This window comes from Terrapene carolina, unplaced genomic scaffold, assembly GCF_002925995.2.
Source record: "Terrapene carolina triunguis isolate 2854851 unplaced genomic scaffold, T_m_triunguis-2.0 Scaffold35098, whole genome shotgun sequence".
NCBI classification, from domain to species: Eukaryota; Metazoa; Chordata; order Testudines; family Emydidae; genus Terrapene; species Terrapene triunguis.
This window is the reverse complement of record NW_020699449.1, coordinates 716,581-732,347: the sequence shown is the minus strand read 5'-3', so window position 1 is coordinate 732,347 and position 15,767 is coordinate 716,581. Positions and strand designations below refer to the sequence as shown.

The window sequence follows — 15,767 nt, the reverse complement described above, 5'->3', positions numbered from 1 at the left end:
TTTTGTGACCATTATGGGACAGATTGCGTATGCTTTATTATAAAGCGCCTATTCTCCTCTCACTCCAATTACGTAAAAAAGAATTGTGCATATTCATTGAAAGCTGTAAACAATTACTTGCATTGAGTGGAGAGTACATATCTTAAAATCCTTTGACAACTATTTTTCTTACTGAATTAAATACATTTGCAAAGAACCATAATAGCTAGTGAAAGGTTGATAGATCTTGTATGGTACCAAAACATGAGCTGATTGCTTTTAAATACTCTTAAAATAAAACGATTAGCCCACACAAGAAATAAAATGTAGCCTTTGGTCTACTGACATAGCAGGACTAATTTACAAAGCCGTATGTGAGTTATCAACTCAAATACCATTAAAAGCTAACATCCTGGGTGAGTCCTGTGAAAAATTATCCCAATGCATTTTGGTTTGTCTCTTCATAGTCAGAGGCACAGACTTACATTTTCCTATAAACATTCTGGCATGCAAGTCTAGACCATTCATTCATATAGCATGTGTCAGAACTGTGTGATAGATAATTTATAATAGTACTTTGCCTTGTGATTATTTTCTAAAAGCAAAATCCTATTTTTAATACTGAGAAGCTAGTAGAGATGCAGCTGAAGTTATACATAATCAATTCCAGGTTTTTGGTGTCATCTTCTCTGAACAATCCATAGGCCAATCCAACCTTAATCCTAACTTCTCCCACCACTTAAAGAGGCAATAGTGTCCCCAGAATTACCCCCCAGAAACACCCCAACGCTCCACTAGTAGATAGTCTTTATCATTTTGTTCAATTTCTGGCCATGAAAGGTAGGAAAGCCGCCTCCTCTGAGACCATTCCCAATGCTAATCTTTAGAAAAAGTCAAAAGGAAACTCTTAAGAGATAGCAAAACTGTCTTCTCTTCAGTGGTCTTGCGGACAACCAGTTTGCAGAGTAGGTGATTCCCAGGACTGCTTGCAAAGATTTATCCCCTGTGGTGATGGCTATTTGCTTAGTCATTGATAATAAAGCACACTCACCAGGATTAAAAACATAAAATAAATGTGATGTTAGAATGAATGTTTTTCAGAGGAACAGAACAATGGACCTAATACCTCAAATCTCTGATTGCTGACTTTCTTTCCCTTTTTATTCCAGACAATTTTAGGTCTTGGGTCTCCTGTAGCTTGGCAGATGAATGATGCGACTCCTCCAGAGACCCCTGTCTGATCAACGGGAGTTCTTGTAAACTTTGGCGGTGCTAAAACAAGAAAATAAGTAACAAAATAAATCTAAGCAGTAGACATAAAAAAGCATGTCAAGCTGTCAAAATGAAAATAAAAAAAGGAGGAAATACTTTGTTTCTCTAGGAATTGTATTCACCTGTAAGAGAAAGCTTTTTAAAAAACCTTAAAAGGTCAGGGGAGCACTTAGAGAATTGACTAGTAAAATGTGTATTAACACAGAAATCTAATACCATCAGAATAGGAAGACCATGCATTAATTTTTATCACCATTATAAATAAAAATCTAATTTGTCCTCTGTTGCAAAATGAGCTCATCAATCAAATGGAATAAGATCATGGTTCATGGCTTAATGTTACTATCAGGGGATGTCATGAAAGCAAGTTTTCCACCTCTGAGCCATTAAAATCAGTGACATTTAGGACAGAAACATTTGGAAAAGTTTGAGGAGATGGGTGTAAATGCCTACAGATTAAAAAATCCAGACCAGAGAGGAGAAAGGACAATTGCAGTAGAGAAACTAATGCTTGCCCACAGTTCAAAAGACACCACATTTATAAATCCTGGCCTATCTCCCAAATTATGGCATATTTTGCTGAAGGAACAAGGGAAAGAAGATACTGTATCTGCAGAGATTTGGTGACAAGAAAAAAGAGAGAGTGGGAGAAAGGAGAAATGAAAAGATAAAAGGAAACATGGGGGGAAAAAACAGAAAGGAAAGGAAAGTAGTAGGGATTTTCACTAATTATTTTCTTTCCTTCTGTCCAAGAATGACATTCCTTGTGTTAATGTAGTCAACCTTGATGATGAGAATCGTGGTTAACCAAAACTCTCAGTTATACCAAGTCCGGATATGACTTTGATGTGTGAAGTCTGACCAGTGCATGTAGATGTATGTGCTGCAGAGTCCTTGAGTACAGCTGCTGCATTCTCTTACATAGCTAGCCAGCCTTCAGCAATCTATTATATTTGGGGGAGCAAACTTAAAGTTAGTGTTTCAAGGTCAGTGACCCGCAGATACCCAGGGTTTCCATTGTATCAGTTTCCTTTATTTTGAACTGGTATATAAAGGTATTATATGGAGGTTACTATGTTTATCTTGAAATGGAGTGGAATTAGGTTTTGGAATGTGTGGCATGGATTTAATCAACAATACGGGTCTAACTCAAGTCCTGTGCACCTCTTCTGATGCATTTTTTTCCCCACTTTTCCTTTCCCCCTTTTCTTTCATCATCTATCTCCTCTCTTGGTTATTCTCTTTTGTTCTCTTTCCTTTTCTTTTCTAGCCCTCCCTGGTATGGCTTCTCCTTTGTACTGGTTTTGTTTTTTTTAATTTGCTACTTCTCACATATAACTTCTAACCTTATGCTCTGCTGAATTGGCCTTTCCAGAGAAAGGGCTTCTTGTCAAGCAGTTATCAGCAATGTAGAAAACCAGGAGACTATAAACAAGTATCAATAACCATGGTAGGAAAAATGTTAAAATCAGTGAAAAATGATGAATTTTGTTCAATATCTTCATTAATGATCTGGATGATCGGATGTTTGCGGATGACACTAAGCTGGGGGGAGAGGTAAATATGCTGGAGAGTAGGGATGGAGTCCAGAGTGACGTAGACAATTTGGAGAATTCGGCCAAAAGAAATCTGATGAGGTTCAACAAGGACAAGTGCAGAATCCTGCACTTAGGACGGAAGAATCCAATGCACTGCTACAGGCTGGGGACTGACTTGCTAAGCAGCAGTTCTGCAGAAAAGGACTTGGGGATTACAGTGGACAAGAAGCTGGATATGAGTCAACAGTGTGCCCTTGTTGCCAAGAAGGCTAATGGCATATTGGGCTGTATTAGTAAGAGCATTGCCAGCAGATCAAGGGAAGTGATTATTCCCCTCTCTTCGGCACTGGTGAGGCCACATCTGGAGTATTGCATCCAGTTTTGGGCCTCCCACTACAGAAAGGATGTGGACAAATTGGAGAGTCCAAAGGAGGGCAATGAAAATGATTAGGGGGCTGGGGCACATGATTTATGAAGAGAGGCTGAGGGAATTGGGCTTATTTAGTCTGCAGCAGAGAAGAGTGAGGGGGGAATTTCATAGCAGCCTTCAACTCCATCCTTAGAGGTGGAATCTCCATCCTTAGAGGTTTTTAAGGGCCGGCTTGACAAAGCCTTGGCTGGAATGATTTAGTTGGGGATGGTCCTGCTTTGAGCAGGGGATTGGACTAGATGACCTCCTGAGGTCTCTTCCAACTCTAATATTCTATGAACTACCTGAAGCGGGGTTCCAAAGGGGATGGAGCTAGGTTGTTCTCAGTGGTGGCAGATGACAGAACAAGAAGAAATGGTCTCAAGTTGCAGTGGGATATTGGATATTGGTTGGATATTAGGAAAAACTATTTCACTAGGAGGGTGCTGAAGCACTGGAATGGGTTACCTAGGGAGGTGGTGGAATCTCCATCCTTAGAGGTTCTACGGCCCGGCTTGATAAAGCCCTGGCTGGGATGATTTAGTTGGGGTTGGTCCTGCTTTGAGCAGGGAGTTGGACTAGATGACCTCCTGAGGTCTCTTCCAACCCTAATCTTCTATGATGCTACGTGAAATGAATAAAAAGGGGGACACAATAGGTGGCTACTATGACATTGCACTCCATATGTTTTATGGAAATATGCTAATGAGTGTGAATATAATGTAACTGGAATATGCTTCATGCAAAAGGTCTCTTGTAAGGTATCATTACAAAGCTTATAATCTACTGAGTGTGTTCATCCTATTTGTATGCATGTATTAGTTCTATGTCTGGAGTTAGGAGAATAAGATATACATTTGTATTACTGATGGAAACATGTTAAGTGGAAGCAATTAAGGGTGCTTCAGAATCAATCACCTGTAAATGGCTCTGCTTACTCACAAGCCTTCCTGCATTCCTGTGAGTCAAGCCAGGAAGAATGGGGGCTTGGGGTCTCTCAGGACATGTGACCATGTCACCTGATACTGGAATCCATCTTAAACCTGGTGCTTTTCCTTTTAAAAGGAGGGGTAGGAACCCAGAGAGACAAAAGATTCCTGCCTTGTAGCAAAGCTATAAAAGGGGGTGGAACAGAACAAAGGGGGCTGCCAGTCATGAGAAATCCCCGAGTTACCACTTGAGCTGGAACTAACAAGGTCTGTAGCAGGGAAAAGGATTGGAAGCTTATTGGAACATCTCTGAGGGTGAGATTTACCTGTCTTCAGTTTCTTAAATGTATTAGGCTTAGACTTGCATGTTTTGTTTTATTTTGCTTGGTAACTTGCTTTGTTCTGTCTGTTATTTCTTGAAACCACTTAAATCTACTTTTTATACTTAATAAAATCACTTTTGTTTATTAGTAAACCCCGAGTAAGTGATTAATACCTGGGGGAGCAAACAGCTGTTCATATCTCTCTATCAGTGTTATAGAGGGCGGCCAATTTATAAGTTTACCCTGTATAAGCTTTATAGAGAGTAAAACGGATTTATTTGGGGTTTGGATTCCATTGGGAGTTCGGTGTCTGGGTGCTGGAGACAGGAACACTTCTTAAGCTGTTTTCAGTTAAGTTTGCAGCTTTAAGGCCGTGGTTCAGACCCTGTGTTGCAGCAGGCTTGCATGTCTGGCTCAACAAGACAGGGTTCTGAAGTCTCAAGCCATCAGAGAAAACGGGCGCAGAGGTAGTTTCAGCACATCAGGTGACAGTCCCAAGGAGGTCTCTGTGACCGAACCCATCACAGCTACCATTATAAATGACTTACTGTACTGTACTAAATAGCCATATTTAATATAAGAGACTCAAGAATATCCTGAGTATAACAAGATGAGCCATTGGGAGCATAAGCTTTCGTGGGTAAGAACCTCACTTCTTCAGATGCATCTGAGGTTCTTACCCACGAAAGCTTATGCTCCCAATACTTCTGTTAGTCTTAAAGGTGCCACAGGACCCTCTGTTGCTTTTTACTGATTCAGACTAACACGGCTACCCCTCTGATACTTGACAAGATGAACCATGTATTTTTAATGCTATTGTTAAAATGTTACAAGCAAATTGTGAAAAACTGTTTGCCAACAATGAGAACAAAACAATGCTGCTGGGAAATTCCAACATTTTGAATAGATGTGACAGGCAAAATATGCATTGCTATAGTCTCAATTACAATTTAAATTAACTTGATCAGATAATGTTCCACAATTATTTTATGCTTCCATCAAGGTTTTGCTTCATTTCATTAAAAAAAAGAAAAAAGAAAAAAAAAGGAGTCTCAGGATTCACAATCATAGCAGTTGTTTTAGTATAGATCAAAACCATTTTACAGTTAGAGTGTTACCTCCAGTGATGGAAAGTGGCAGCAGAGTTTAGTTGACGTAATTAGCCTCTATAAGCAAGCAGCTTCTCAGAATGCTCTGGGGACCTTGACCTGTTCACTGAACTAATTCTGTCTACTGAAGTTCCACATGCTTGAAAAACAAGTGCACTAGGTAAGTCTAGAACTAACGAAGTAAAGAGCATGTCACTGTCCCTATACCAACCACTATAGTGAAAAGTCTGTCGCAAAACAAAACCTGGAGTCATGAATAGCCAAAGAAATAACAGGAAAGAAATGGGAAAATCCTGAGCCTGAGATACAAAGTTTATGCCTGGATCTCAAGAGAGAGAACAATTAAGTCTGATAGAAAGCATTTGGCTTTAACAGATCCTGGTAGTTTTGGAACTTTTTCTATGTACGTATTAACCTTCCACTCTGATATGTAAAAAGATTGGGCCTGAAATGCTCATATTCCATTACACAAGCTGTGATTTTGTGTTATCAAGATAAAGTTGAAATATTACCACGCTTCTTTTATTCTTTTTGACAGTGTTAATTCAACGAAACACCTGCAAAACACTTGAAAGAAAAATGCTGGGTAGGTGAGTCCTTGGATTAAAATAACTGTGGGTTTAGGCTACTTAGGAAATATTTTAACACAAAACTGCATGAATCCACACATGCCTTACACCACATCTTCTACAGATTAGCCCACTGATTTAAATCTCACAACAATGAAGCAACAAAAAGTATGACTTACTTCCTTTGAGCCATTTAAGCGGTTTGTTTTTCAAGACACAAGCTATACACTGTAAATCATATCAAGGATTAAGAATGGCTCCTTTTCACTCCCCACAGCCACTAACTCAGTTATCTTGGGGGCGGGATTATACAGAATATTTAAAAAAAAAGCTTAAACTAAAAGTACGTTGAATCAATTCTCTAGATGAATAAAATATTCTATTTTAAGGTTTTATAGCATCAACATACTATATAAGGCAGTACCATGCTTTATTGCTCTGCTGTAAAACGTAGTGGTGAAAAAGGAAGGAGAAATAAAGGGTACATTTCCCCTTATAAAAATCCAGAGCCAAATTCTCTCCTGGTGTAAATTAGTACAACTCCAATGAAGGCTAGGGGGCTGGCTGCACCAATTTATACCAGAAAATAATTTGGTTTTAAAATTACTTGAAGCCTTTTAAAAAATTACTTGAAGCCTTTATTTCCAATATTGTGCAAACTGCACTTCTGCTTAAGGAATATTCTGCCCTGAAAACTGTAAAGCTAACACTTTCTTATACAGAGATATGCATGCTGACTGTAGAGACAAAAAGAAGGGGCAGGGGTGGGGCTTTAGGGGAAGTAGTGGAGCAGGGAGAGGGGCCTCAAGGGAAGAGGCAGAACAGGAGTGGGATCTTGAGGGGGAAGAGGAGGAGCAGGAGGGGGTCCAGTTGTCAGCAATTAGAAAGTTGGCAACCCTAAGCCCAGGCTGCTGAGAGTGAGCAAGCTAGATTCTATTCCATCTTGTGTAACACCAGCAGAATTGTTTACTAGGTTCCATACATACCTGTGCAATTCTACTGAAGGCAATGAGTTTGCAGAAATATAACTGTGGGCTTAGTTTGGCCTTCAGAATTTATAGTGTTGTTTCATAAGAGGGGAGGGGGAAAAACCTATTTGGCTCTTAAATCCCAGGATGAGGTTTTGCAGGGCTGGGGTATTTAATGAAAAAAATGTTAATAGTAAACTGAGAACATTTGTTATGGGAATGACAGAGGCAAAAAAGTGGGACCCAGGATGATATTTTTACAGACACTTTTCAGAGGAAAACAACATTTTAAAATAGTTCTGAGAAGAATTTAGTATGACTTTTATTAGTAAAGAGACCAAACCTTCCAATTTAACGGTGAGAAGCCTGGGAACTTCTTTTCCCCATTGTTTCATTTCACCAAGTAAAACAATCTAACACGTAGAAATTCCTCTCTCTTTAGCAAGAAAAAGCTGTCCACTGGAATGAGTGTTCAATGTGATGAACAGCGTTTAGAGTAAAGAGAGAAGTCTAAACAGTGTGCATGTTCTCAGTTCTGCCCTTCTGCTGAAATAGAATGGTGATAACACTGGTTCATTGTTTCACGATAAACTCATTCAGAAGACTAAGTTATTGGAAAATTCTTTCACTCTGAGAAATATGCCTGTGTCGCTAAGTCAGAAGTACAACCGTGATACCTATACACATTTTTTAAAAAGTGAACTTTTGTATTTTGTGTGAATATTTTGTGACCCCACAAAAAGTGTAGGTACAGAAGTGTCCCAACTTCCCATCTTGAAAATATGACAACATTATTTATTTGACTAACATACAATATCACAGAGGTCAAGTTATGATTAAAAAACTCTGTCCTCCTTTGGATGAAAAGTAGAGGTACTAAACACGTATGAGACAGAGAATGGAAGAATTATGGTATTCCTAGAGTTTTCAGACATTTACTGCATAAAACGTTTGATTTTAGCAGTTCACCTCCTTATATTGATCAAATTAAATTTAATTGGGCAAGTCAGTTAAATTGTCAGCTTCAGGCTCCCCAACTGCAAAAGGAGAATAATACTTCACAGTTTTATAGAAGTGTGAGAATAAATTCATTAATATCTCTGAGGCATTCACCCAGCTGGCTGGACAGATACATAAATATCATGATGTCTATCCATCAACTCATCCATGAATGTACTCATCTAGTTATTTATAAAGTGCCTATCACCAAGGCAAAATTATTTTAGATCAGCCCCAGACAGGGGGGAAAAATGTTGTTCTTGTTACCTTTACTTTTATAAAGGTTGTAAATTAAAGTTTGATACAAATGATCTCTGCATTAAATGTTGTCAATATCTTGACTTTGATTCCATCCTAATTTGCTAGGCGCTCTGATGGCAAATACAATTACCACCCTACACACACAATTCTGCTTATTAACATGAGGACAATGTCAACTGCAAACTGACAATTATTTTTAACCTCCCTTATGTGATGCTCTCCTTTGGGGAACCCAGAACTGTAAGCCCCAGTGTTACCTCCCTTGCCTCAGCAAGACAGAGCTTTGCTGTAGGTTAGATTGTGAAACAGCTCCCTCCACACCCGTCTGTTTGCTTCACCAGTGAACTCCTTGAGACTCCCAGTCTTAACCTTGGCTGGCAGGTAATAATCAGTGAACCACAGTTCTTGAGTTCCCCAGGGATGTCTCTCTGCAACACCCAATCCCTCTCACTGGGCACTCACAGCAATTATTACGTTTGCTGCCTCCAAAGACATAGTACACACCCCAGTCTGTTACTTTAGCCCAGGTCCCACACATTACTTTAATGTTCAGCACTGAGATGGTTTTATAACAAAACAAGAATTCGTTTATCAACAAAGATACCAGGCAAGAATAAGAGACACAGAAAAGGGTTATAAACAAAACAAAAATAACATGCTTTCTAGTGCCTAAAACTTAATTCTAGCAAGCTATGTTTATGCCTAAAACAATTTCTCTCTTATGCCAAACTACCACCATCTCCAGTCTTCCAGGCAAGGGGATACAACTTTCACAAAATCAGAGGACACTGTCCCCTTTGCCCTCTAACCTCTAGCTAACTCAGGGGTTCTCTCCTCTGCCTTTTATAGTCCAGCAAACCTTTGAAATGTATTCTTTTGAAATGTATCCCCAGATAAAATTCTCCCCTGCTGTTTGCCTCTTCCTATTCACTTCCCATCCCTCTGTTGACTCATATGTAAAAGTAACGTCCATAATCTTTGTCATCACCTTGCTCGATTTACATTGGAGCCACAGGCAAACAGGCAAAACAACATTCTCTTGTCTAGGACAAGATTTGTCTAGAATTGCTTATCAAGTCTGCCCCCAAAACATATTTTAGGAACATATTTCCAGCACACACACACAACTCTTCACACACCATCTGTACATACATCATGCAATGATATTCATGACCAGCGTGCCATCAATTTTTATGATACCTTAGTCAATACACTTTTATAGTACAATAATATTGTATACAATCAGTCAATTCAATTGCTTATTCTTTGGGGTTCAGACTTCCTGTTCTTGCCACTGGGTGTCTGGACCTGGATTGTCACACCTTGGCAACTGCAGTCCAGAGTCCAACAAAAACTCTCTTGGCACAGTTCATTAACACGGGAAACTTCCAATGCAATGAATTCCGCCAAAGGAAAAAAGATGCAAGCAGTTATCAGCTACCACTTTACAGGTTATTTCAGCATTTTTCTACTTCTGACTGGCCAGCTTAAATGTTCCAACAAAACTACAATTAAGACAACAAAAAGCTAAATGTAAAGTATAGAATAAATCTATAGAATAAATCAGTGCCTCATTTGCCTAATTTTAATTCAAAATTGCATGTGTGGACATCATAGAAACATTCAATATTGGCTACTAAGCCCATAGCCCATAACAAACTTATTTTATTTTAGATATTTAGCAATACTTTAAAAAAATAAAGATTTAAAATCATAAACTGTTTATATCGAATGTGATGTATCATCACCCTTTAATAAAACACAGCATCCTTCTGTAATCTAGAGCTATATAAATGAAAATTAAAAGCTCTGAAACATTTTAGAAAAGATACTTCTAATGTGCAAATATAACACAAATGGTGAATCAGTGTTGTGAAATGTAGCCGACACCATTCTCTGTCTCTCTCCCCCACCTTCACAGTAGGCCAGGCCCTTCAGTGAAATGTGGGTCTATGTGCTCAGTTCTCTTGTGTCACTGATGTTACAGTCCCAACCACATCTGTATACACACACATGCATACAAAATATTTTTATGAGCTTGATGAAACCATGTTATGAGTTTAATTAAACCCGACTAAGACTGATCGGTATGAACTCACTCTTCAATTAACATAACTGTAAGCATAATCCCGCACCTAAAACAAAAGGTGTATGTGAACCTGTCCAGGAACTTTTGCTGAGTACTGTTTTGTGGGGAGAGGGGGAATGGAAACAGAGAACACACAAACTGAGGACAAGAGAGAGAGGGAGAGGCAAGAAAGCCAAACAGTAGCCAGTGAGCGCAGTGTGACCCTGGAAAAAGTTAGAGCACTTTTGGATCTGGTGTTAGCTAAAGAGGCTTAGAGGCTGTAAACTAAGAAATCACTCTTTTTGTTCTTTGTTCCTTCTGAGTTCAGAGATACAGGATTTTGTACATGCCTTGTTCGTAAACAAGACAGCATCAAAGAAAATACTGTATCAGACTCCATCAGTTTCTACTTCCAGGTGGAATATTCCCCAGGGCTCCAAACTTTGACTAGCTGCTTGGGTTGAAAAGTGGCAGCAATATTCTCTCCTTCTCCCTTCCATGATGTCATGCTCCTTGGAAGCTTTGCCAAATTTCTGAAGAGCTGATGCTATAAACAGAATAATCCTAGTGTGGTTTACAGTGCTGTCCTATGGTGAATGCATGAGGATGCAGGTATTACAGCTCCCACAGTATTCAGGGAAACTCTTCACCTAGATGTTATGACAATTAGTCATTGTTATAATTGGTAATCCTGGAGGAAACCATATACTGACTGCAATGTAAGTTTTCTCTGCAGAGCTGTTCTAACAATTCACACAAAGTGCACAATGGAAATGTGTATTTGTTTTGCTTTAATAGTTATTTTAGGAAAAAACAAAGTTTACCATAATTATTGTTATTCTACAAAATTTAATTTGCATCACTTTTTCTGTTTTATAAAATAAGATGATGATAATAAAGTATTGTCAGTTTTTGAATGTTAAAACTCAGATTATAGACTTGAGAATTTTCAAGAACTGACAAAGTTTCCCTGCTTCCCAGGTAAATTTGTTTTGCTTGGCAAGTTTCCTAGTGGACTTCAAGGAGTGTTCTGCTTTCTCCCTTCCACAGATATAGAAGGCTTTGCTTGGTGATACATACATTTGTATATTATTGTTGTTTGTCCTTCAAGTTCCAAGATGACCATGACATCACTGGTTGGTTTAGTTTCTGTGAACATGCGAGTGGCTGCTGAGGCCAATGGAGAGGCAGTCACTAGTCTAACTGTTGATAGATTTGAAGGTGAGGACGTATGCCATTAACAGAAGCAGAGTGGAAGCTGATGGATGGACTGGAGCAAATATGTGCATAACAGACTTATGGCAGCCAAGCTTATTATGGACCAGATACAAGGTGAATGTAGTCCATAGTGTATTTTCATTGACACTGCAATTGCTCCTTTTGCTTTGATTTTATCTCTCAATTACTTTGGCACACAAAACATATCCCTGAATTTTATACACTGGACACAACACAATGCTAAATAATGGGACTAGACTAATTAGACCAGATCCTCAGCTATAGTAAGCTGGCATCATTCCACAATAGACGTACACTGATTTACACCAGCTGAGGATCTAGCCCACTGTCTATACTACACATGGGACATCATACAGGCCATAGTGTGATCATCATTTTTTTAAAGTATATACACAGTGCTAGATCAAAGTCTAGGCTCTGGGTTCCAGCACCAGGAACCACATGTGGAGGGCAGAACCTCAGCTTTGTTTTGCATATTTAAAAGGAAGTTTCTAGCCCTTACGGTTGCAAAGAAAAAGCTTGAAAATGGGACACTGCCACTCTAAATGGGGATTGGACTATGGTAAAAGTCAGGCCCGTACAGGTGGAGCCACAGGTGGGGCCTATTTTGTGACATAAACAGGGCACCAGATTGCATTAATCCAGCCCTGTATGTAAACTTTAGTATGTTTCTGAAATCTGGAATAACTTTGACCATTCGGTGTCCAGAATCAGAATTTCCCTACATCATACTGTAGCACATACTGCATTAAGCCTAACAGCAAAAACATCAGTTAGGGGCTAATAAAACAGCAAAAATATCAGCAAAAACATTGGTATGCTCAGGTGTTTCCTTACAGCTGGCCCATATATTGGTAAATTTATACCTCTGATGGAAGATCCTGAAATATACAATATATTTTGGTTGTTATATAGCTGTGAAAGCTGTAAGCTTATACACTCACAACTGTTCTCATAGAATATTTGACACTCAGCAATGCAACCTTATCACAAAATAAACAATCCAGTCTGGCAGGTGTCCGCAGGGCCATAAAACTTTTCTGAATGGTGGACACAGTTACTAAGAATCACAGTCACTTGGTGTAAAGCCTCTATATATTATTGGTTTAGCAACATCAAGTTTCAGTGGGGCATGTGACTGGTCCTAATTCTTTCTTAGTCATAATCTTCTCATTCTTCTCATTCCACGTTATACAGTTAGACATTCCTAGGAAAACATGTAACCAGGAATACTATTTATTCATTCAGCATCCACTATATATCTTTCGCTTAGCCCTATGGATTCACTCAGGAACCATTTATACATTCAAAATACACAGGCCATAAACCAGTTTACATTCAACAGTGGTAAAGGCTCCTTTGCAGAAAACATATGAAGAATAGATAAACAGACTCATATTACGTGTAATCTCCGAGCTGTAGTGTGTGGAGATGAATTGCAAATGATGCAAGATAAGAGTTAATATATTATTAAGTATATGCACGATATTTGACAAAAAAGCTCCTTGTGCCCCTCATTTCCTTTCTTCAACAGAATTTTCAAAGCAGACTCATTTGTAGCATTCACTGCTAATTTACTCATTAATCATAGTTTATCACATCAGTTACGCTGATCATCATTATAAGCAATTATTTCTCCTTAATTCTAACCTGTGCTTACGATGTACCTGCAAATTGGCTTATGCAAGAAAGTTAATTAGCTTTTTACTTCTAAAAGAGCAAGCAAGTAGGTACTGTTTCATAACAATTCCACAACAACGCACCTATTAGTAGGTTTCTGTTGGCCATACCCTGTCAGTCTTAATATCCTGAGGCTTCACGACCACTCAAGTAAAATACAGAATACACCACCATTCTCAGGTCAATCCGTCAACCTATCTACCAACTCACCTAACTACTTACTTAGCTTCATACAGGGCCCCTTTCACAGCGGTAGCTGAGTATCTATTCTATTTTATGAATACCTAATAGAATTAAAATTATCGGTTCAGACCCCTAACTTGTATAAGTCCATCTAGCTCAGTGGGTCTCAAACTTTTTTTTACTGGCAACCCCTTTCACATTGCAAGCCGCTGAGTGTGACCCACCTAATAAATTAAACACCCTTTTTAATATATTTATCACCATTATAAATGCTGGAGGCAAGCAGGGTTTGGGGTGGAGGTTGACAGCTTGCGACCCCCCATGTAATGACCTTGCGACCCCCTGAGGGGTCACGACCCACAGTTTGAGAACGCCTGATCTAGCTCTGTTGACTTCAGTGGAGCTTTGCCTATTTATTCCAGCTAAGGACCTGACATATCATATTTAGTTAAATCTTCCTTGATTTGAATATATCAATGTAGGCCCAGTTGAATCCTCTTTAAAAATCTAGTCCTAAAGAAAACATTAATAAAAACTGCATTTGATATTTTCCCCTTACCCTCCCACTCCCCCAGCTCCACCTTTTCTAGATATAACAGTGTGGTATTATGTCTAGTGAAGAAAATCCATTCCTCTCCTGTTCCCCTGTTTTGTGAAAGTCTTCTAGTTCACACACTACAAATTTGGAAAACACCCAGAAGAAAAACTGCCACTTCCTGGTGTCTCCCTAAAATTATTCAAACTTTGTCCTGCCCTTCTGTTTAAGCTTTCTGAAATGCACAGCCACAGATTACTTAGCTAACCATGCTGTCTGTTCTTGCTTGGAAACTGAAATGACTCGCTATCTTGTAAGTGAGGCTCCACACTAGAAAAGGTAGGTTACATTTTCAGCTGGTCTAATGTTACAATAGCAAGTCTCTAATTTGTATCCCTGGTCTATGTAGACCTTAGTACCAGCTCATTTCATTGTGAATTATGCATGCTTTTCCAGACACACATTATCTGAGCCCCAGGGACATGGGAGGAATTCCAAAGCAGCACAGACAGCAGTGGACATTTATTTGCCAACTAACATTCCCCCTCCCCCCCACTAATTAACAGTTTATATTATTAAGAGGGAAAACAAAAAGTTTCCCCCACATATAAAGAACCCTTGTGAGCTTTTAATTAACACTATTTACCAATATGTTTATACTGTAAGGCAAAATGAACTAAAGAATTTCTTGCTGTGCTTTTTCTATTCAAATTGTTGCAGGCAACATCAGAACAATTTAAGTTGATTTCTTGACAAATTATTAGGACACTTATTTTAGAACCAATAATTACTGCCCTGGCAGAGTGCTATTGTTCTAAGCAGAAGCTGTGGCTGACAGAGGATCTGTGTAAGCCCCCTCTATCATTAGAACAAACATGCAGCTTGTTGTTCCCAAGGCCAAGGCCACTAGCCACATCCCAAGGCCACTAGCCACATCCATGCACACTACAGTCACACTTTTTTCCCCTCTCTGAGGTCATTGCATTGAATGCAGTCTCAAAGCCACAGCTACACTCCCCTTGTAGCCATGGTGTCAATGTAGGCTTTGTTACTGTAACGTTCTTTTGAAACGCTAACAGTGAAAATGAAATAATAGTTTTAAAAAACTAGACCTGATTCTTTTCTGACTTACACCAGTCTGACTTCACTGATTTCAGTAGACTAACTCCTAATTTCCATTAATTTAAGACAAGAGAACCAGGACCATTATTTCTAATATTTTATTAACTTGAGAACCTGGACATTTTTTAAAATACACATTAATAAGCAACTGTTATTCAGAAAAGATTTAGTGAGGCAAGAGGGAGGTATTCTCTCTCTGGTGCTCTCTCTGTATAAAATGGATAAAATGCATATTAAAAGTTTACATATGCACAAACATGTGTGCGCACATATGCATTTATGTATGTACATACACAACTTGGTATTATGTATTTGTGTGTGTAATATTTATTTATCTCATATATTACATATAAAATCTGAATAGGGCTTAATCTACCTGAATTAAAAAGAGGAACTTGTCAGTTAATCCACTGTTAAGCCTTCATCCAGTAGCAAATGAAAAGCATAAAGCCTCTTGAATCTAAAAGGTTAGTGACGTGCACCACTTCATCCCTCTGGAATATTACATAACCTTGTCATATTCACTAATTTAATGAAAGGAAATTCTGCTTCAAAGCTCTCCACTGCTCCTTTTTCAAATTTTA

The 15,767-nt window shown here is 38.8% G+C and overlaps 1 long non-coding RNA gene across 1 annotated transcript in view; it reads right to left on the bottom strand.

Moving 5' to 3' along the window:
* Positions 1–1,035: 1,035 nt before the first annotated feature.
* Positions 1,036–15,767, bottom strand: part of LOC113405366 — a 208,514-nt gene continuing 193,782 nt past the window's right edge. The window contains exon 3 of the long non-coding RNA XR_003369481.2: positions 1,036–1,251. This is a non-coding gene — a long non-coding RNA (uncharacterized LOC113405366). The remainder of the gene's footprint in view (positions 1,252–15,767) is intronic.